We start from the raw sequence: 23395 nt of genomic DNA, 5'->3' as shown, positions 1-23395 counted from the left end.
CAGGCAGATCCAGTCCAGTCCACCTTGAGCTTTTGAGGAAATCTCCCGAAAAGTAGACTGACTGCACCTGCCACACATGCTTGAGAAGTCTGGACAACACGCTAAGTTGCAAATGTGTTTGGGAGGTATAAAAGGGAGCCCCACATAGCCGGGATGGGCCTACACATTGCATGTTCTGGGAGTCATCAGCCCTATGGCCACTGCGCTCCTCTGTGCAAAGTGGGAGGCCAGGGTGCACGTGGAACAGCAGAGACTGCTTTCCAAAGAGAAGCTATGGATCTCTGCCTTTGGAGGGAAGACAAAATTTATTGCCACTAGGAATCTGGCGTCCTAGCTTTTGCAAAAGACATGTACTGCTTTCTCATATTAAAAAAAAAAAGAAAAAAAAGGGAAGAAAGTCGGGCATGGTGACGCACGCTTGCAATCCCCACGCTTGGGAGGCTAAGACAGGAGGATCACGCAGGTTCGAGGCCAGCCTCGCTGGCTTAAGAGATCCTGTTTCCAAATAAAAATATATTTAAAAAAAGAGAGATAAGTCTCCAGAAGTGTAGCCCGGAGATAGAGGGGTTTCCAGGAACCTCAGTACCACCAAAATAAATAAATGAATAAAAATAATGGAAAAAAAGGAACATCTGTAGACCTACTCATAGTGACAGAGACCAGAGCCTGATGCACAGCAAGGCCAGTGCTGTGGACTCTGAGGCCAGGATAAGAGCCTTCTGGGTGACTATGCTGGCGCCAGGGCCAGGGAGGCTGAGATTGGAGCCTGCCATGAGGCAAGGCCATTGCTGGGGCCTCCGTCCAAGGCCAGAATTAGAGCCTACCTAGGGGTGAGGCTGATGCAAGGGGCAGTAAGGCCAGGATTGGAGCCTGCCGTGAGGAAAAGTCAGTGCTTGTGTCTCTGAGGCCAGGATCAGAGCCTTCCAAGGGGTTAGGCCAGTGCCAGGACCAGTGAGGCTGGGAACAGAGACTGCCTTGAGGCAAGGCCAGTGCTGGGGCCTCCAAGGCCGGGATTGGAGCCTGACAAGGGGTGAGGCCAGGGCCAGGGCCAGAGAGGCCGGGATCGGAGCCTGCCAAGGGGCGAGGCCGGTGTCAGGGCCAGTGTGGCTGGGATCGGAGCCTGCCATGAGGCAAGGCCAGTGCTGAGGCCTTCAAGGCTGGGATTAGAGCCTTTCAAGGGTTGAGGCCAGAGCTGGGGCCAGTGAGGCCAGGATCAGAGCCTGCCATGAAGCAAGGCCATTTCTGGGCCCTCTGAGGCCAGGATCGGAGCTTGCCAAGGGGTGAGGCAGGTGCTGTGGCCTCTGAGGCTGGGATCAGAGCCTGTCAAGGGGTGAGGCTGATGCCAGGGCCAGCCTGGCCAGGATTGGGGCCCACCATTAGGCAAGGCCAGTTCTGGAGCATCCAAGGCTGGGTTGGGAGACTGCCGAGCAGTGTGGCAGGTGCTGGGGCCAGAATCGGAGCCTGCTGAGGGGTGAGGCCAGTGCTGGTGCCTTCAAGGCAATGATCAAAGCCTGCCATGAGGCAAGGCCATTTCTGGGACCTCCAAGACTAGGATTGGAGCCTGCTGAGGGGTGAGCCCAGATCCTTGGCCAGCTTGGCAGGGACTGGAGCCTGTCTTGAGGCAAGGCCAGGGCTGTGGTCTTCGAGGCCAGGATCAGAGCCTTTCGAGTGGTGAGGCCAGACCTGGGACCAGCGAGGTCGGGAACGGAGCCTGCTGTGAGACAAGGCCATTTCTGGGGCCTCCAAGGCCAGGATTGGAGCCTGCCGAAGGGTGAGGCCAGGCCCAGGGCCAGCGAGGCCAAGATCAGAGCCTACCCTGAGGCAAGGCCGGTGCTGGGGCTTCAGAGGCCAGGATCGAAGCCTGCCCAGGAGTGAGGCCAGTGCTGGGGCCAGCAAGGTCAGAATCGAGGCCTGTTGTGAGGCAAGGCCAGTGCTGTGGCCTCTGAAGCTAGGATTGGAGCCTGCAGAGGGGCGAGCCCGGAGCTGGGACCAGCATGGCTGGGAATGGAGCCTGCCTTGAGGCAAGGACGGTGCTGGGGCCTTCAAGGCCGAGATCAGAGACTTTCAAGGAGTGAGGCCGGTGCCAGGGCCAGTGAGGCCAGGATCATAGCATGCCATGAGGCAAAGCCGGTGCTGGGGCCTCCGATGCCGGGATCGGGCCTGCAGAGGGGTAAGGGTGGTGCCGGGACCAGCAAGGACAGGATCAGAGCCTGCTGTGAGGCAAGGCCAGTCCTGGGGCCTCCCTGGCTGGGATCGGAGCCTGCTGAGGGGTGAGGCTGGTGCCAGGGCCAGTGAGGCTGGGATCGGAGCCTACTGTGAGGCAAGGTCAGTGTTGGGGCCTCCGAGGCTGGGATAGGAACCTGCCAAGGGGTGAGGCCAGTGCCAGGGCCAGCAAGGTCAGGATCAGAGCCTGCTGTGAGGCAAGGCTGGTGCTGGGGCCTCTGAGGCTGGGATCGGAGACTGCTGAGGGGTGAGGCCAGTGCCTGGGCCAGTGAGGCTGAGATCAGAGCCTACCTTGAGGCAAGGCCGGTGCTGGGGCCTCAAAGGCTGGGATCAGAGCCTGCCGAGGGGTTAGTCCAGTGCTAGGGCCAGCGAGGTCAGGATCAGAGCCTGCCTTGAGGCAAGGCTGGTGCTGGGGCCTTCGAGGCTGGGATCAGAGCCTTTCAAGGGGTGAGGCCAGTGAGGGGCCCAGTGAGGCTGGGATCATAGCCTGCCATGAAACAAGGCCGGTGCTGGGGCCTCTGAGGCTGGGATTGGAGCCTGCCGTGATGCAAGGCCAGTGCGGGGGGGCCTCCAAGGCTGGAATCAGAGCCTGCTGAGGGGTAAGACCGGTGCCGGAGCCAGCGAGGCCGGGATGGTGGCCATCCATGAGGCAAGGCTGGTTCTGGAGCCAGCAAGGCCAGGATCAGAGTCTGCCAGGTGGCCAGACCGACGTCCGGGCCTTCAGGAGTAGGATTCGAACTTGCAATGACGCATACACACACACACAAAAAAAAATCACAGAAAATAAAAAATTAGATGCTTTCTCTAATATGCACCAACTAGGAAGAAATGGGTAACAGGAAGAGATCTAGTTGAAGAAAGGGCCCTATGGAGGAGAAATTAAGGTGATCAATCAGGGGGAATGGGATGGGGGAAGATGGAATCTCTTTAAAATGCATGATGTACATAAATATATCAAAGTTAATCACCAAATCAAGCATGGGATTGAGGGAGGGGGAGGGAATGGGATGGGGGTAGGATAAAGGCTAATTGGATGATGTGTGCTTATATATCCTTACAAGTCTTATATGACATTGTAATGTTTGACTACAATGCACCAATAAAAATATACAAATAAATAAAAATAAATAAAAATAAAAGTATACTTAAAGCAAATCAACTTAGTAGAGACCAAACGTTCATATTAAAGTGAGAAAAGTCATTTTAAGATTTCAGTTTGAAAAGGGAAACTAAGTTTTTTAAGTCTTGAGCCATTTTTCTCATTATTAGTAAAACAGATTATAATTGCAGCAAGGATGCAGAAAGCAAGTAGGTAAACTATAGCCCATGAACTAAACCTCATCTGCAGTTATTTTTAGGTAGCTTCCATGCTAAGTATGTTTTTTTTTTTTTTTTTTTTTTGGTGGTACTGGGGTTCCTGGAAGCCCTTCTACCTCCGGGCTTCACTCCCAGACCTATTTTATATTTTTTTGAAACAGGGTCTCTTAAGCCAGCGTGACTGGCTTTGAACCTGCGTGATCCTCCTGTCTCTGCCTCCCAAGCACCGGGATTACAAGCGTGCACCACCACACCCGGCTTCTTTTTTTACATTTTTCAAAGGTCATTAATAAAAAATAAATGAAATACAGAGAAAAAATAAATGAAATACAGAGCAGAGAGTTTGTCTGACTCACAAACCCAATGAGACTATCTGACCTTTTACAGATAAATTTTACTTATCTTTGCTCTACATGATTTAAAAATGACCAATTTATCTATTATATGTATAGCATCTTTTCCCCCATTGAACTTTAGGTGTGCAAAGTATTACTAATCATCATCTTTGATTCATAATACTGTTGCTCCATGCATAGCTTGCTTTAATTTATTAATAGCATAGGTTTGATTAAGTTTCAATCGAGTAAAAGTAAATACCTGAAATATAGACTATGAACTTGTTATTGAGCTACATCCACTTCTGTGACACGCAGCCCTTCATCCAGGGTCTTCTGTGTGATGTAATCATACTCTGAATTCCCCCATTCATAATTCTCCCTTATTAATATTTGTATAATTTATTTATTGCTTCATTATCTTTCTTTTTACATTTTATTTTTATGTATTTTTTTGTGGTGCTGGGGATTGAACCCAGGGGCATTCTACCTCTGAGTTACACCCCCAACCTGACATTTTATTCTTTATTTGGAAACAGCTTCTCACTAAGTTGTGGAGGGCCTTCCTAAGTAGCTGAGGCTGTCCACGAACCTGGATCCTCCTGTCTCAACCTCCTAAGTACTAGGATTACAAACGTGCACCATCATGCCCAATTATTTTTATGTATTTTGATAGTGATGTACGTTGTTATCTCTTAGAAGCTTTTTACTGGTGTGGTTAACACCTAGATTGTTGTGCGTTGCTGAAGTTCACTTTTGTTTGTTTTTATTTGGGGTTTTGTTTTGTTTTTATCTCACTATATTGCCCAGACTGGTTCACATGATCCTCCTGCCTCAGCCTCCTGAGTAACTAAGGCTAAAGGCTTTTGTGCCCAGTTAAAGTTTATTTTTTTAAACCACTATGTAATCATTGTACTTTATAAATACAAAAATATCTACTCTGCCACTCATGGGCACTTTTCCAAACTTTGCAATTGTCAAGAGATTACCAAGGACACTAGTACATGTTTTTGTGCATATAAAGTACTTATATTAGTTGTAAACTTAAGAATGGAATTTCCTCCAAATTCCATAGATTATAGAAATTTCACATCAGGAAATAATGACAAACAATTTTTCCAAAATGGTGCATTATTTACTGTCTTTCCAGCAACACAGAAGCAATTCTTTGTATCCATTTGTCTTCCATATTTGGAATATTCTAATTTTCATTGAGAATCAAATAATACCTATGTGGCTTAAAGTTTAATTCCTTTGATAACTAATAATATTGAGCATCGCTTTCTATGTGTATGGAGCAGTTTCTATGAACCAGGTTTATGACACATGCTCATTTTACAGTTTGTTTTTGTTCCCCTTACTGATTTCTAGATATTCTGTATATATTATTGATGAAAGTCTCTTAGTTGTTGAACTGTAAACATCTCCTCCCAGTTTAAAACTTGACTTTTTATTCTTTTATTTGAAACACAGTCTCACTAAGTTGCAGAAGGTCTCACAAGTAGCTGAGGCTGGCCACAAACCTGCAATCCTCCTGTCTTAGCCTGGGATTACAAGCATGCACCACCATGCTTTTACTACTATAGCTCTGTAGTATAGTTTTCATATATCTGAAGTCAGATATAATGATGCCTTTTGCATGGTTTTTACTGCCTTTTGCATCGTTTTTGCTGCTGAGAATTGTTTTCACCATTCTAGGTGTTTTGTTTTCCAAATGAGTATTAAGACTAATTTTTCTAGCTCTGTGAAGAATGACATTTGATTTTCAATTGTGTGTGTGTGTGTGTGTGTGTGTGTGTGTGTGTGTGTGTGGTACTAGGGGTAGAACCCAGGGGCTTTCTACTTCTGGGCTATACTCCCAGACCTATTTTATATTTTATTTGGAAACAGGGTCTCACTAAGTTGCCAAGAGCCTCACTAAGTAGTTGAGGTTCGCTTCGAACCTGTGCTATTCTCCTGTCTTAGCCTCTCAAGCGCTGGGATTACAAGCGTGCGCCACCACGCCCGGCTGACATTTGATTTTTAATAGAAATTGCATTGAATCCTTACTCTAATTTTCTATGGTTTCTAAAACTTAAGCTTTTAGATTTTTTTAATATAAAAAGTCAGCAAATGATAATAGTTTTTCTTCCTTTTTTCTATAATTGTTCCTGATACTTCTATTTTTTTGCTCTTTTGTCTAAGAACTCCAGTACAACATTAAATAAGGTGGCAAAGTGGACATACTTTCCTTATTAGTGATTTTAAAGGGAATGTTTCTAGTTTTCTCAAGAGATTTTAATATAGACATTTATATTAGATTTAACATTTTTCTTCTGTCCACAACTAATAGTTTTATAATTGAGTTTTGAATCATAACAAATACTTTTTATCATCTATTGAAATGTCTTTGAGTGTTCCATTTTAATTTTTTAAGGTGGTGAATTAATTTTAATTGTCTAACATTAAATTTCAACCTAAATTGATCATGACATATTATTTATTTTATTCAATGCTTTTATGGGAGTTGTTTGTTGTTGTTTTGTGGTACAAGAGATTGAATTGAGGGTCATACTACTTCTGAGCTTTTTGGTTTTTTTCTATTTTTAAATTTTTTTATTGGTGCATTGTAGTCATACATCTTAACAGAGTGCAGGATGGTAGAGACACACATGCACATATCACTCATTTAACCCTTACCCAGTTCCCACCCCATTCCCTCTGCTCTTCCTCCTTCTCATGTTTGGCTTAGTGATTGATATGTTTGTGACTGTACATCACGTACATGAGGAAATTTTCTTTTTCCCCCTCCCATCCCTCTCAGGTCACCTTATTTGCTCATCTATAATTTCTCCTTCATCTAGAGTTTCTCTTATGACCCTTTTGCTCCCTGTTTTCTGCATATTAAAAAGAGAATCCAGTTTTTTACTCTTTGTGAATTACTAATCTCACTTAGCATAATATTCTCCAGTTCCATTCATTTCCCTGTAAATGACATAATTTTGTTCTTTATGACTGAGTAAAATCCATTGAGTACATATCCCATAGCTTTATAAGCTATTCATCTCTTGATGGATATCTTGGCTGGTTTCATAGTTTGGCAGCTGTGAATTGTGGAGACCTTGCAGCTTCTTGAAGAGGGCATAGGTCTAACACTGCAACACATAGGCAAAGGTAAAAACTTTCTCTACAAGACCCAAAGGCACACAAAACTAAAAGGGAGATCAATATGTGGAACTGTATTAAGAAGAGCTTCTTTAAAGAAAATAAAACTATCAAGAACCTCAACAGAGAACCAACAGAGTGGGAGAAGATTTTTGCCAACTATTCCTCTGATAGAGGACTAATATCTAGAATATACAGAGAACTCAGGAAACTCAGCACTAAGAAAAGAAATAACCCAGGACTAATATCTAGAATATACAGAGAACTCAGGAAACTCAGCACTAAGAAAACAAATAACCCAGTCAAAAAATGGGCAAGTGAACTAAATAGACACTTCACTAAAGAAGAAATTCTCATGGCCAATAAATGTATGAAAAAATGTTCAACATCATTAGCAGCCAGAGAGATGCAAATCAAAACTACCTTGAGATTTTCACCTGACTCCAACTAGAATGGCAATCATTCAAAACACCAACAACAACAAATGCTGGCAAGGATGTGGAGATGTGGTAACTCTAATATATTGTTGGAGAGATTGAAAATTAGTGCAACCACCGAGGAAAACAGTATGGAGGATCCTTAGAAGAATGGGAACAAATTTACCAGATAATCCAGCAATTCCACTTTTGGGTATCTACCCAAAAGAATGGAAACCAAATTACCAAATGAATCCATGCATTTCTATATTCATAGCTGCACAATTCATAATTTTTTCTATTTTTTATTATATTTCCAGCCCTTTTTATTTTTCATTTTGAGACTGAGTCTCACTAAACTGAGGCTGGCCTCCAACCATCCTCCCAAGTCCTGAGATTACATGTCCATATTCATGCCCTGCTATTTTATACAGTTCTGAATTTGTTTTGAGAATATTTTTGCAGTTATATTCTTGAGTAAAATGGGCCTTTGTCATATTCTTTTTATTTAATGTCTCCTTCTAGTTGAGCATAATATCTGGATTATGCCTAACTCAGTAATTATTTGTATGTCTGTTACTAAAAGCAGCTTATTTAAAATTGTGATAAAATCTTTCATGAAAAGTTTGGAAAAACAGCCTTATGCTTAGCATAATACTCTTTAAAACACCTTAGGGTTTTGTTTGTTTTGCTAAATTATGACTTTAAGATTTTCAATAGATGTATGATTTTTCATTCTTTTTTTAAAATACTCATGTAAAAGTATATTTTTCTAGTTTATCCATTTGGGCTGTTTTTTTAACATTTTGACATGTAAATATTCATAGTGTTCATCTCTTTAATCTCTGTCTGTATCATCCCCATTTCACTCATCATATTGCTTATTTCTATCTTTTTGTTTCTCTTCATCAGTCTTGCCAGAGTTTATCCATCTTATTCTTTGTTGGGGGAAAGGGAAATATTAAATTGCTTTTATTCACAGATGACATAGCTGTGTATTTACAAAGTACTAAAGAGTCCACAAAACAAACTACTAGAGCTAACAAATTAAATTACCAATATTGCAGAACATAGGTAAATATACAGAAAAAAATGATATTTCTGTATATTGGCAATTGTTCAAAAATAAAAATTTTAAAGTCAATACTATTTGCAGTAGCATAAAAAATAAAAATGATAACAGGAATATCTATAATGAAATATATGTAATAAATTATCTGTGGCTTTATTGATCTTTTGATACTGCTTTCTATTTAATTCCACTCATTATTTTAATATGTTCCCTTTCATTTCTTTGAGTTGATTGTCATTTTGCTTTTTAAGTCCTTTACCTGGGCACTTGGAATTTTCCTTATCAGGTGTTCTTCCCCTATAACATAAATGATAGCCATATAAATATAGCAATGTACAATTTTTGCTATTACAGCTTTTCATTTACATGGTTTCCATCATTCTCAGTTTTATATCATTATAAGTTTCCATTTTAAAATCCTTTTCCTTAATCTATATATTATTTAGTAACACATTGCTAAATTTCAAATGTACAGACATTACCAACTCATTTTTGTGTCAGATCTTCCAACTTAATTGCTATGTTACTATAAAGATCATAGTTTTTATATTGTAGTTAAAATGTATTGATGCTTTATTTATGGATAAGTGTATAATCAGTTATTACAAATGTTTCATGTTTGACTGAGAAAAATATGCAATATTTAATTGTTGAATGCAGAAGTCTATATGTGTTCATTTGAGTCATGCTATTGAACAGTGATATTTTTTACCCTTCAAATGTTGTATTTTATGTTTATTATAATCAAATAATTAGAGAAAAAAGGCATTGCAAAATATCCACATTTGAAGATAGAAAGTTTTTTGGCTATATTTTGAGCCTTTATCTTTGAGAGAATAGAGACTTGTTTTATCTTCCATATGAAGTGGAAAGTATCTTATTTATTAAATATATTATTTCTTTCTATACCTAATATAAATAAATGCATTTCTCTCTAAGCACAATATTTTCTGGTCTTAATAAAGCCACCTTTGATTTATTTTGATTAATATTCTCCTGACATGAGTTTTTCATATTTTTATTTTCAATTTTTGCATGTTCATTTACATGTTCATTTGCATGCTCATTTTTGCATGTTCAAGTGTGTCTCTTGAAATGAGCATATATTCAGATTTCAATTGTCTCTCAATTGATCATTTTATGTCTTCTTCACTATTAGGCCTACCATATTTTAAAGTTTTTAATTATGAGTATACTTGAACATATTTTTCCATTTATTTTGTTATGTAATTTTACCACATTGCTATTTAAAATGACTTTTTAAATTCATAGAAATTGATATCTATACCATCCCCTAGAAATAAAATTTCTTTAACACTTTCTCACATTCTTGATTTATCTTTGCTATGAGCCTTAATCTCAGATTATCAAGAATATATTCCTAGGTGTGTGTGGTGGCACACACCTGCAATCTCAGTACTTGGAAGGCTGAGACAGGGGGATTGCAGGTTTGAGGCCAGCAACTTAGTGAGAACCTGTTTTAAAATATAAAATAAAGTAGGGCTAGGGTCTTTTTTAGAGAAGGGTAGCTCAGATGTAAAGTACCTCTGGGTTCAGCCTTCAGTACCAAATAAAGAAATAGGAAGAAAAGGGGCAGGAAAAGAGTCCTTTTCTCCTTTTATTCTTTTATAAGAGTACAAAAACATATTGCAAAGCTTTATAATAAATTTTAAACCACCATCTCTGACACCATTCCTTTTATTGTTCTAATTTAATGATTTCATTCAAATCTAACTCTAAGATAAATATTCACTTAGAAAGCTGTTGATGCTTTATGTCTGATATTATTTTATTATGCCCTCATATTTGCATTAAAGTTTAAGTTGACCTAAAATTATAATATCATTAATTTTTGAAAACTTTATCTAATCATTTTACTACATTGTATGGTTCTGGTATAAAATAATGTCAATCTAGTTTAGGTTACTGTGAAGGAAGGGTCTACTTTTTTTCTACATTTTAGAATTTATTCTTTATCTTTGATATTATAAAATTTCAGTGGCATGGAATTTTGCTTCAGGTAATGGTAGACTAGCTCCTTCCCATCAAAAACAAGCAGAAGATCTAACAACATAAATCTGTGCTTGAAGTTATAAAAAAGTGTGCTCCAAACAATTACTGAACTACTACTGAGGAGAAAGGGTGCTCAGGAATGAGAACCTGGCATTTAGTGTACTTTTTTTCTGAGGACATCTGTTAATTCTGGAGGGTATTATTAAGAGTGCTTTTGACAGATTCTAAGGATTAGAGTCCAAGGGCTATGGCAATGATGACACTCTCATTTTAGTTTGGGACCACAAGCAACTGTCAGTGAAGAGAAAAGAGAAAACATAAGTACAGGGATATAACCAGGAAGGTGAACCAGTAAAAAATATTTAATTATTTGAATCATAAAGAAAAATGGGATGGAAAACCAGAAAAGAATATGAGATGTATAAAGCATCTGGAAGAGTCTAATATTTATACAACTGGAGTACTAGCTTAAGAGAAAAAAAAAGAATGGGAATAAAGTAATATTTGTAGATGCAATGACTGCAACCATTCAAGATTTTAAAAGATCTGAAGACACAGTTTTGAGAGACCTCATGAGCCCAAAGCAAGATAAGTCTAAACAAATTCATGCCTAGATACATACTATACAACAAAACTACTGCAAAAGAAACACAATGAAAAAAAGTAAGAGGCAGATTACATACAAAGAAGTAAAATAATATTAGCAGGAACAATGGAAGCCAGAAAACTATGGAATAGAAACTCCAACCTACTAATACAGGACAACTCCCAACCAAAGTCTGTACCTCGCAAAAATATCCTGTGAGTACAAGAGCGAAGTAAATATATACTCAAGCAAAACTGAAATTTTTGCTGCAAGCACATAGCACTGAAATTAAAAACTAGAGGATTTTCAGGTAGAAGAAAATTGAATCTATACAGAAGTTCAGAAAAGAAGTAAGAAAAGATAACCAAGGAAACTGACAATATGCAGTACTATCTAAATGAATACTGAATTGATAAAACAATAATAATGTCTTAAGCTTTAAATATAGAAAGAACTAAAACACATGATTCAGTGAATTTTAGGTTATAAATTAAGTTTAAATGTTTCAAGGTCCTTACATTATCCAAAAAAGCAAAAGTATTATTAATTTTAAACATTAATTTCTATGGTAAATAGTAAAAGAATGACGGATTGTATATTATGTATTCTTTAATAAACAGGAGAAATGACCTAATAAAAATACAGAGCAAGAAAAAAGAGACTTGGAAATATAGGATAAGCCAGGCAAATAGTGTGTACTTTTAAAAATGATAAATGTCAACTCAAATGTATCAGTAATTATATTACATGAATATAACCTAAGTGCTTCAATTGTAAGAAAAATATCATAATGAATAAAGAAATACATAACCTTATGCTATTACCAAAGACATCTAAAACATAAAATTACAGGAATTTAAAAAGAAAAATCTATAAATAATCAAAATAAAATAGATAAATCTAGATTGTAATCAAATAAAATAAACTAGTAAGATAAAGTATTATTAAAGGTACATTTTCCTATTATTAGGAGAAAGATTCAAAATTATTATAAACAATTAATCAGGAAAATATTTGTATTTACCTAAAACCATTACTAATATGCAAAGTAAGAATTTACAGAACTAAATTTCTATTATCTAAACAGAGAGAAAGCATTCTCATGAGTATTGCAAATCTGCTGATATTTTCTAAATTTATTAATAAAATTAATACAATCATAGTTAAAATCCTAATAATTGTGGAGTATCATAAAGTGGGTATTAAGTGTATGTGGAAATGGTACAAAAACAGTTTTGTTTTGACTTTTTATGATCCTATTTTAATTTATTGCACTCCTGTCTTAATCTAATAATTTTAACCACAAAATATTATAGACAGAAGGAGCTCTATTAGACTTCCTTGTCTTGCCATAGATTTCAAAGGATAAGTGTCATTGAAGTTATTAAATTCTTAAAGTTATTTTTATAAGTTAAGAATGTTTTTTCAGTCATTGTTTCCTACATTTTTATATAATGACTATATAATATATTTTTCCAAAGTGTTCTTTGTATTTGTTTATATTAACAAATTTTCTTTCCTAGTCTGTTATGGTTGTGAATTCCATTGATTGGCTTTCATATCTGACATGATCACAGCTTCATAGTCCTAAACTCAAGCCAACTTAGTTGTGACATGTTGTCATTTTACAAATATCTTGACTTGATCTGATAACATTTTGATTAAAATGTTAGCATCTATAAATATGAATGACACTGACTTGTCCTGTAATTTTCCTTTTGTGATATCAAGACTTTGTTGGCTTTATAAACCAATTTGAAAATATTTTCTCTCTTCTTTTCTTGGTCTCAAAAACAGTTTTTTTAAATTGTTTTCTTTTTATGAGATTGGTGTTTTCTAAACATTTAGTAGAAGGAAGTTGTGCTAAAATCCTCAAGAATAGAATTTTGTCTGTTTTCCTTTCAGTTCTGTCAGTATTTGCTTTATATATCATGTACATTTGGAATTACTACATCATCCTGCTAACATAATTATTAGATCATTACAAAACATCATTTGTCTGCATTAACCTATTAAGATCAGCTTTCTCATTAGCATTTGCCTCACTTATCTTTTCCTACCATTTTTCTTTCTATCTTAGTGCATTTGAGCAGCTGGAACACGATGTCACAGAATGGATCATTTAACAGAAATTTACTTCTCATGGTGCTGGAGGCTGAAAGGCCAAGATGAAGATCCTGGCACTTAGTATCTGGTGAGGGCTACATTCTCTAGAGGGGAGGAATGTTGAGTCATCGTATGGCAGGAGGAAAGGCAAGAGAGGACTTCCTCCCTCCACCAAGCCATGTACAAGGTCAGTAGGAAGGAGCCTCATAGCCCAATCTACTTTTTTTTTTTTTTTCAGTACTAGGGATGGAACTCAGGGGCATTCTACCTCCAAGCTACACTCCAGTCCTATTTTTTTATTCTTTATTCAAACTACTTCTTAATACTATCACAGTGGCACCATCAGAGACTTGGAGAAGATACATGTTCCACACAGCACTTTCCAATTTACCACACTTATATTTTAGGTCTTCACTTATAAGAATCACATAATTGTTGTGGTTTAATCTGATCTCACAATTTTTGTCTTGTAGTGCTGTCATGTAGTTTCATTTATATCTAATATCATGACTGATATATCTGTAATCAAGTCTACATTTTATGAAGTTTTCTATTTATCTTAACTATATTGCTTTTTCTCTCTTCTTTTTTAATTTTGGATTATCTTTTAGTACTTCATTTTCTACACTATTTCCTTAGTCTAGCACTCTTTTCCTATTCTTTCAGTGATTTCACTAGGATAAATCCTGACTTTTGTATTTATTAAAATCTACAATTCTCTCCTTTGTTTTTTGTCCAAACTACACCTCCGACCCTATTTTATCTTTTATTTGGAAACAGGATTTCACTAAATTGCTGAAGCTGGCTGTGAACCTGCAATCCTCCAGTCTCAACCTCCCAAGTATTGGAATTGTAGGCATATACTTGGTTTTTGTTTTGTTTTGTTTTGTTTTGTTGTTTTTGTTTGGTTCTAGGGATTGAACCCAGAAACATTCTACCTCTGAGCTACAGCCCCAGCCCTATTTTACATTTTTCTTTTGAAAGAGCATCTCACAAAGTTGGTGAGGGTCTCAGATTCTTTACTATTTTTACTCTTGTCCCAGGCAGCTCAGGAAGCGGAGGACACTCATGTCTTCCCCCGCTCGATTTACATACTATTCTTGCCATGTATTTAATTCTATGCCTATGTAAAACTAGGCTCACATTAATTTTACTGACTTATGCAGTAAGTTTGATTGGATTCACCCTTATAGTGACCAATTCTCACCCTTTGCTTTTCCCTGCATCTCTGATTTTCCATCATCTAGTTCTACACAAGAAAAATATCATAAAACATAGGCTGGTTTAATGTGAAGGTATCGAAGCTAAGTTTCAAAAAACTTTACTGACTAGGGTCTCTTCCAGAGTGTTCATACAACTTGAAAAATAAGATATTTTAGCTGAAGTAACCTAAGACCACTGCCACTGTGCACTCAAATTTCCTCTTCATCTGTCTTTTCTTCAAAGCAGGCAACAGTTGATTGGACAGAAGTTCAGAAAAAGCTGAGTTACACATGCATTTTAGCCTGAACTGAGAAGAAGATTTCTTGAGTTATTATCGCTTTTGTGTATAGCTAGTCCTATCCTCTATTATACTCTCTCACTTGACATCATACATGAAGACCAAGGGCATATTCTATTGGAAACATATCCTGTGGTGTTCAGCATTAAGAGGCGGTGATTGTACAAAAATAAAAAAATGAAAGAAAGAAGATAAGGAAAGAAGGAAGGAAGGGTGCATTTCAAAGCCAGTGGTAGAATGTGGGAAGTTCTTTGGTTCATCACACATATAAGATCATTAATTAAAAAACTGATGCATAATAAAAGCAGAACCGTTCTCATATCAAGAATATACTGAATAATGAAAAGTTATATGTACTTTAATTTTTTTTTATTTTTGATGGGAATTTGTGAAATAAACTGTACCAGAATCCCTGTGTTTGTAAAATATAAAAAGTAGCAGCAACACAAATACCAAGTTTAATCTGTGGGTCATGTTTTTTTTGTGTGTGTGTGATACTGGGGTTCCTGGAAACCCTTCTACCTCCGGGCTACACTCCCAGACACCTATTTTTTATATTTTTATTTGGAAGCAGGGTCTCCTAAGCCAGCAAGGCTGGCTCCGAACCAGCGTGATCCTCCTGTTTCAGCCTCCCAAGCTCGGGGATTACAAGCATGCGCCACCACGCCCGGCATTGTGGGTCATGTGTTATGCATCCCCAGAAAAGGATTGTGTTCTAAAATATTTGATATATATTCTCCTAACAGTATCTAGTCATCTAAGTGAAACAGAAGCAAATTGGCCTGAAACAGCATTATGGTTAGGTATAAAATGGCCCCTTGAAGAGCTGATGTAATTGAGTCCTGTGGGTTATATTTCAGCAGTGGATACATCTATTGTAACAGATTTACCTGGGTGATTCCTGGTAAACCAGTAGGCTGGAGATGGGTCCCTAGATGTTTACTTTTGGAGATTAAATAGTTCCCTCCCCGTGCTCCCCTCCTTTCTCTTGCTTCCAGCCTTTATAATATGAGAAGAAGCGTCCATGTGCTCCCCCTCAACCTCCTGCCACCAAGCCCCAAGATCCATGGTCCCTAGCCTCACATGAACTGAAGCCAAAACTGTAAGAAAACAAATCTATTTTCCTCTAAGGTTATGTGGTCAGATATTTAGATTATGGCTGCAAGAATGCTGACATATATACACAGCAAAACAGAAGAACTCAAAAGAAGGATTGTAAGTATGTTTTCTAGTAGTTTAATTAAGTACACAGTTTGTCTGGATTTGGGATATGGGATTTAAATATTCTGCCTCCAAACTATATCCCTGACCCTTTTTATTTTTTATACTGAAACAAGGTCTGTCTATATTGCTGAGAGTCTCGCTAAATTGCTAAGGCTGGTTTCAAACCCATTATCCTTCTATTTCAACATCCCAAGATCTGGGATTACAGGTGTGTGCCACCACTTTAAGCCTATATTTATATTCTTAAAAGACATCTTATTTTATGCTATTGTAATTATTCTAGTAAATACTTTTCCCCTAACTTTGTATTAAAAATTTTGAATTTTTCTTTTATAAAGGAAATCATATTTTCTGAACAAGACCACAAAGTCACAACAAATAAAAAGGTAGATCAATATGTGGGATTGCATTAAACTGGAGAGCTTCTGTACAGTAAAGGAAACTATCAAGAACCTCAACAGAGAGCCAACTGAATTGGAGATTTTTACCAACTACTCTTCTAATAGAGGACTAATATTTAGAATATATAGAAAACTCAAGAAACTTACCACTAAGAAAACAACCTAATCAAAAAATGGGGAAGTAAACTAAATAGACACATCACAAAAAAGAAATTCAAATGGCCAATACATGTATAAAAAGATGTTCAACAACATTAGCAATCAGAGAAATACAAATCAAAATTATCCTGAGATTTCACCTAACTCCACCTAGAATGGCAATCATTCAAAACACAAACAACAAGTGCTGGAGAGGATGTGGAGAAGTTGGAACTCTAAGACATTGTTGGTGGAATTGCAAATTAGTGTGACCACTTTGGAAAACTGTATGGAGGATCCTCAGAAGAATGGAAATGAACCTACCATATGATTGAGCAATACCACTTCTGGGTAACTTCCCAAAAGAATGGAAAGCAAACTATCAAACTAATGTATGCATATATATGTTCATAGCTGCTCAAGTCACCATTGCCAAACTATGGAACCAGTCAAAATGTCTATCAACAGATGAATGGATTACAAAACTATGAGATATGTACACAGTGGAATTTTACTCAGCCATAAAGAACAAAATTACATCATTTACAGGGAAATGGATGGAACTGGAGGGCCTTATGCTAAGTGAGATTAGTCAGTCACAAAAAGTAAAAACTTGGATGCTTCTAATATGTGGAAACCAGGGAGCAAAAGGGCCATCAGGAACTCTAGATGAAAAAGGAAAAACCAGAGAGGAGCAAATAAAGTGACCTAACTGAGGGGGAAAGAGGGAAATTCCCTAATGTACATGATGTACATTCACAAATATATTAAAGTCAAACACTAAGCCAAACATGAGAAGGAAGGAGAGGGGAGAGCACGGGGTGGGAATTAGGTAAGGGCTAATTGAGTGATGTGTGCATGTATTCCTCTACCACCTTGCACCCCATTGTATGAAGGCAATGCACCAAAAAAATCAAATATTTAAAAAGGGATTCAAAGATAATAAGTTATGAGTTTAATAAACACTAAGCCCAAAGCTTCTCTTTAATTACTTATTCAGTTTTAATAATATCTGTTTTGTTTGACTACAGTGTGTGTGTTTGTTTGTTTGTTTGAGTGATGAAGATCCAACCCACGGCCTTCTGAATGCTAAGCAAGCACTCTACAACTGAGTCATATCCCCAGCCCTTATTACTTATTATTTTACTTATTATTTTTAAATTATGTTTGCTGTATTTTAAATTATTTTAAACCTTTGAAGATACTTCTCCTTTTTTCTGATTTTTATTCTTTCTCTCAGCTAGTATTCTGATTTCTGCCTGTTTTTAAGAAAACTATCTTTTTACTTGCTTTTAGGTTTTTACATTCTTTATTCTTTTTTTTTCAGTTTCACTCTGATATGGTGTGTTCTGATGTATAGGTAGTAGTGTCTGTGGCTTAATGTCTTTCATCCCTTATGGAAAAATCTGAACTATTCTTTCTTGCTTCTGTTTCTACTCTCTCTCCTCTCCTTCTGGCACTGTAGAAATGGAGAGTTGCATTAGAATTATCTTCCAAATCCTTTTCTTAATCATTTTCTGTATGTCCCCTCTCTTCCTTTCCACATGCTTTGCTCAGGGTATTTTCTTCTGAAATGCATCTCAATGTGCTGCTCTCCATTCAATTCTCTATAATATATATTTACACCATTGAATCCCTAAAATTGCATACTATGTTTTTAAGTTATAGAAATTCTATCACATTTTATTGGTTATAGTCCTCTTCAAAAATCCTCATTCTTTAATTATTTGAACATACTAAACAGAGTTATTTCCAAGTCTGTGCCTAATAGTTTCATTCTTTGTATTAACTATGGTTCTGAAATGTATGTTGTTCACCTTGAGTTTTGGCCACATTTTCTTCTTTTCTAGTATGCTGGGCATTTTCTACTGAGTGTCAGACAATTTACTTAAAATAATTGGAGTAATGTGAAGCCCTGGAGTTATGTCATTTTTTTTCATAAAGAATTGATTTATTTTTCCTCTGGTGTAGTGCTAGGGGCACTAGGAAATCAAGATAATCTTAATACTTTAATTTTGTGTGTGTGGTACTGGGGGTGGAACCCAGTGGAGTTCTACCTCCGAGCAATACCTCCAGCCCTATTTTTTATTCTTTATTTTGAAACAGGGTCTTACTGAATTGCAAAGGGCCTCACTAAGTATCTGAGGCTCTCCGCGAACCATGATCCTCCAGTCTCAGCCTCTCAAATGCTGGGATTACAAGCATGCACCACCATGCCCGGCTTAATCTTAATACTTGCAAGGAATAGGAGGTTTCAAAAGTGCTTCATCCCAAGAGGGCACCACTGTTTCCAGTTCACTCTTCCTCACAAGGTACAAGTTTTCAGAGCTCCAGTCTATGACCAAGACCTGCTGTAGGAGAAGTTCCTAAAGTCCAGTTTTGTAACTCAGGCCTCATGAAACCATCAAAATTTCTGCTGAACTAAAAAGAAATAAGAGAAATACAACTAGTAAACAAAGAAATTCAAATATCCATATTCAAAGCCCACTAGATTACCTATGTAGAAAATCCTAAAGAATTAAAACAAAACCCTGTCCATCTGTCCATACAACTATTAAATTTAACAAGATCACAGGATTAAAAAGTCAGCACACAGCTGAGCGTAATGGCACATGCCTGTAAAAACAGTAGTGGGAGGCTGAGATGTGAGGATTACAAGTTTCAGGCCAGGCTCAACAACTTAGCAAGACCTTGTCTCAAAATAACAAAATAAAAGCAAGGAGGGAGGTGGTGGAAGTATAGTTCAGGAGTAGAATGCCCCTGAGTTCTATCACTAGTACCAAAAAAGAAAGTCAGAATACAAAATCAGTTATATGTCCTAGCAATTAAAATGTTAAACAAATTAAAATAATCCTATTTATAGTTGCAGCAAGGATTAAATAGTAAGTCTAACAAAATATGTACTGACATTCTTTATTAAAATATTTTAAGTGCTGATAAGAGGCAAGGAAAATAGAAATAACTGTAATCTTGAATCACAAGACTCAACATAACAAAAATGTCAATTCTCCCCAAATTGATCTATAGGATTAACAAACTAACAATCAAAATCTTAGAATAAGATTTTGTAGATACCAATGCACTGATTCTCATATTTATTAAGAAGGGCAAAAGAAGTAAAATACCTAAAAGAATTTGAAAAATAAAAAATGTTTGGTGAACTAAATTTAACATTTAGCAAAGATAATCAAGAAAGTACAATATTGGTAAAGGTATAGCATACAAATCAAACAAAATATAAAGTCTAGAAATATATGTTGCCATTTTATTTTTAAAAAATGTAAAACACTCAAGGATAAATTATAGTTTTTTAAACAAATTATGTTAAAGGGCCTGAACATTAATGTGCAGTTCTTTAAAGGGATCTTTGACCTAAACTTTTCATTTTATACAAAAACTAACTTGAAATAGATCACAGATAAGTGGGGCATGGTGGCACACACTTGTAATCTCAGCATTTGGGAAGCTGAGACCTGAGGATCGTGGTTAGTGGACAGCCTCGGCTACTTAGTGAGGCCCTCTGCAACTCAGTGAGACACTGTTTCAAAATAAAGAATAAAAAAATAAGGCAGGGGGTGTAGCTCCGAGATCGAATGCCCCTGGGTTCCATCCCCAGACCCGAAAAAAAAAAAAATCACAGATCTAAATATACAACATAAAATTGCAAAACATCTAAAAGAAAACACAGGAAATATTTTCATAATCTAGAGTTTGGTGTGGACCCATAGACATTTTACATTACTTTTTTCTTTTTCACAAAGAAAAAATAATTAAAAATAAGACTTTATGAAAATTAGATTTTTTTCTCCTTTAAAACACTGTTAAGAAAATGTAAAGAAAAACCACAAATTGGGAGAAAACAATTACAAACCAAATATAGAACAAAGGACTTGTATTTGTGTATGGAGGGGTGTGTATGAATGTATAGTACTAAAGATTGAACCCGGGGACCTTCTACCTCTGAGCTATATCTCCAGTTCTTCTCTCTCTCTCTCTCTCTCTCTCTCTCTCTCTCTCTCTCTCTCTCTCTCTCTCTCTCTCTCTCTCTCTCTCTTTCTCTTTGTGTGTGTGTGTGTGTGTTTGTATGTGTATGTGTGTGTGTGTGAGAGAGAGAGAGAGAGAGAGAGAGAAGAGACTAGCCTCTAATCTGCAATTAATTATCCTGTCTCAGATTACAGCCACGTGGCTAGGATTTGTATCATGATTATATAGATATTTCTCCTTTCCTGTCTTGAGCTGAAATGGGTAAAGTCCAGAAATAATATTATGTGGCCTGCTTCCTCGTGAAAGAAAAAATTAGGAGTTGAGAAGAAGGGTCCACTAAACATTAATCCAGTTTTTTATTCTCTTCACCACTGAGTTTAAACATTAAACCTACAGTCAACCAGGGCTAAGACTTTCTTTCCCTTTCAGGGATAAGAGCAATCATCAGGACAGGGCTCAGCTCTCACCTTCACAAGACCACTCTCCAAAGACTGGCCACTGTTCTTTGGTGTAATATCCTGGGGCAAGTTGTAGACAGTTTGGATTTTATCTCAGCATATTTAGAAATTGCTCAGAAAGAAGTATTAGTTTAATCATTTCCACCTTATACCCACTGCTGAAAACCAAACTCATTCTCTTCTCTCTATTGGCTCCCAAGTTATGTTCAGAAATGTTACCCAAAATAGCAGATCAGAGATCCTGCAATAAGATTAAATGACAACCTGAAGATACTCCAATAATGAGGTGCCAGCATAGAGATGCACCCAAATGCAATATAAACCCATGGCTATTATCACATTTTCAGAGAGAAAAGATCAGAGATTAAATTCCTTGCAAGTCCAAAAACATTCAAATCCAAAAGACTTGAACTTCAAAACTTAATAATTTTTTTTGCTCTTTAGAGTTAAAAGCTCAAAGTCCAAAAAGCTTCCTCTCAATTTTGCTTCATCTCAACCAGGGCAGTTCTCTGTGCTTTGGTCCAGTGGGGCTTGAGCTCTTTCTTATTTGAATATGATTCCTTCAGAACCTCAGAAGTTGGATTAGTTCGATATTAGGGCTCTCATGATCCTGAAATATAAATGGCCCATAAAGTTAGTCATGTACTCAGTATTTTTGTATCACCAGTCTGTTATACTATAGAAGATAAGATATGCATTCATTTCTAGACTGTACAGCAAGCAGGACGGTGTGCAAAATAAAATAGTAGTATTCCAGATTATACAGATAGGGTCATTTTAATAAAGAGGGATGGATGGAGAAGGATGCTGGTCTTGTGTGAACATAAACTCAATTGAAAAGAATATTGCATCAAGAGATTAATATTGTCATTGCATAGTCACCAGATCTGGGGGAGAGAAGGAATATAACTATTCTTATTACCTGATCTCCAAAAATGTGGCTATTAAAATATACCTCCTTCTACAAATTTAAAATATTTACAGTGGCACCAGAAGGTCGGCAGATTCCGTAAAACCCAAGCACTTTTACTGAATCACAGTCTGAAAAACATCTACTCATTAGCACCTTCCACAGAGCAGCACAGTGTCAGAAGCATGGTGCTTGTGTTAGTTAGGCCAGACTGCTTCAACAGAGAGAAGAAAGTCTGTGGGAGATACAACAGCGTGCTTAGGTGTGCAGGAAGTCCCCAAGTATATGGGCTGAGAATAATCTTATTTAAAATGCAATGGATTTTTTTTTTTTTGCATTTTGTAATATCCTTTTGAGTTGCACAAACTTTCCTAAGCTGCTCTCCAAACTAGCTTCTCCAAGATGAGGCTCATTAAGGGAACAAACCAATTTGCTCTTGACTAAGACTACTATTTTGTATGAATCTTGTTCTCATTTGGAAGGGCTATAATGAAGGGACCGAGGAGTGAAGCCGCATAGTTCAGTGAAGCCGCATAGTTCAGACCTACCGACTCCTCGTGCTGCCTCTGACTACTGCCATCTGTGCCCCTGGCTCCCACACAGCATGGGCACATTCTGCGGGCTGCAGTCTTGCCTTCCTTAACCAATCTGTTTGAGTATGTGGCCCTGGAACCTATGTATATTCTTTTGGATTACCCTAATGAAATATATTTTCCTGCTCCATTATAAAACATTTTGATTCTCATCAAGACTACTATCACCAAGAAAATTTGAGAGTTGTCACTTTTAGTAAAAATATTACTGATTTTTTTCCATGGTACTGGGGTTCCTGGAAACCCTTCTACCTCCGGGCTTCACTCCCAGACCTATTTTATATTTTTATTTGGAAACAGGGTCTCTTAAGCCAGCGAGGCTGGCTTCGAACCAGTGTGAACCTCCCGTCTCCGCCTTCCAAGCGCAGGGATTACAAGTGTGCACCACCACACCTGGCCAATATTACTGATTTTTAATTTTCAATACTCATATGTATGCAATTTAGCATTTTTTCTAATTTAAAATAAACAATGACTAACTTTGAGTGCAAAATGTATACATGACTGTTTCAAGTTTTTTTTGTTTTTTGTTGTGGTGCTGGGGATTGAACCCAGGGACATTCTACCTCTGAGCTATACCCCCAGCCCTATTTTTCATTCTTTTATTTTGAGACAGAGTCTCACTAAGTTGCAGAGGGCCTCACTAAGTATCTGAGCCTGATTGTGAACCTAGATCCTCCAGTCTTGGCTTCCCAAGTACTAGGATTACAAGCATGTGCCATTATGCTGGGCTCTATTTTAAGTTTTAATTTTTTATTTTTGGTGGTACTGGGGTTCCTGGAAGCCCTTCTACCTTAGGGCTACACTCCCAGACCTATTTTATATTTTTATTTGGAAACAGGGTCTCTTAAAACCAGCGCGGCTGGCTTTGAACCTGCGCGATCCTCCTGTCTCCGCCTCCCAAGCGCGGGGATTACAAGCGTGAGCCACCATGCCCGGCTCTATTTCAAGTTTTAAAGGCCAATTAATGAAAT

Source organism: Muscardinus avellanarius (assembly GCF_963383645.1).
Source record: "Muscardinus avellanarius genome assembly, chromosome: 1".
Lineage (NCBI taxonomy): Eukaryota > Metazoa > Chordata > Mammalia > Rodentia > Gliridae > Muscardinus > Muscardinus avellanarius.
The sequence above is the reverse complement of the archived record's forward strand: the minus strand, read 5'-3'. Positions refer to the sequence as shown.